Raw genomic sequence first — 1,204 nt, 5'->3', positions numbered from 1 at the left:
GATATCAGGAGGCGCTACTTCACTGTCAGGGTGGCTAGCTGCACCAGAGGTGGCATGAACAACATAGTTGTTAACTGTTTTTAAACTCTCCTGGACATCTAGATAAGTGGTTCTCAACCTTTTTTGTAGCGGGACCCATTTGTAAATATTAATGGCCAGTCCTGACCCACTGCCCCAGGTCCCAGTCTCTGTGTGTGTGTGTGGAGGGGGTGGGGAGACACAAGGGACCCAAGCAACCCGACAGGCTGGAACCTGGAACTCTGCCAACCTGAAAGGGAAAAGCCATAATTTCCCATGTTGTTCTCCTTCAAAGGAGAATTCATTTTCAAAGTTTGTTTGCAACCCTTTCATATATTTTTGCAACCCATAGGTTGAGAAACACTGGTCTAGATGAATTGTAGCCTAGCATTCCTACAGGCTGTATTTTCAACGTAGGGGCGCTGGCCGATGGCTTATAACGCATTGTACGAAGTATCTTTTACCTGTAATCAATGAAAAACGAAGAACTCAAACACTTTCTGTAAAGAGCCACAGGTGGTAAATTGAAAAGACACTTGTTTGGCATTGTTTTGTAGATGTGTCACAGCGTTCTAAACTTTTCATTTCTTCAGACTCTTAGAAGGGTCCCTACTACAGATCCTGAAAGACAGCTGTTCTGCCATGCATTTTATCAGTAGCCAATGGATGTACACTCATTTGCTCTCCATTGAAATACAGCTAGATGGGGTTATATGCATAGGATGATTCTCTTGTTTCTTCACCAGTGGACTACAGATTACCTAGGCAGACATTTTTTCAATCACCCAGAAGAAATATCCAAACTCTACCCCAGAACAGGTTCTCTTGAGGGTGACAGTTTTGTTTTCTGATCACAAGAGCTTCTCTTGACTCTTTTTCTTATCCTCGTAATACCCAAGATCATGAGAATCAGGGCTGTGTAGTCACAATTATAGCCTCTTATTGTTGAGAAGATTATCAAAAAAAATTTTAGATGAATGCATGAGTGAGTGAATGAATATACCCAGCATACCCCGTCTACTGAGAAAGCAGCCTTGAAGAAAATAAACCAGCCATCTACAAGAAGATAAGGAGAAGGAGACACCTTATCTCCCCAGTCTCAGGATGTTGTAAATCAGAGTAACTCCTTACCATCTGCATATCTAAGTTTTACTATACATCTGCATATCTAAGGCACAAGGTATGT

This window comes from Gavialis gangeticus, unplaced genomic scaffold (genome assembly GCF_001723915.1).
Source record: "Gavialis gangeticus isolate Ggan-Ray unplaced genomic scaffold, GavGan_comp1, whole genome shotgun sequence".
Lineage (NCBI taxonomy): Eukaryota > Metazoa > Chordata > Crocodylia > Gavialidae > Gavialis > Gavialis gangeticus.
The sequence above is the reverse complement of the archived record's forward strand: the minus strand, read 5'-3'. Positions refer to the sequence as shown.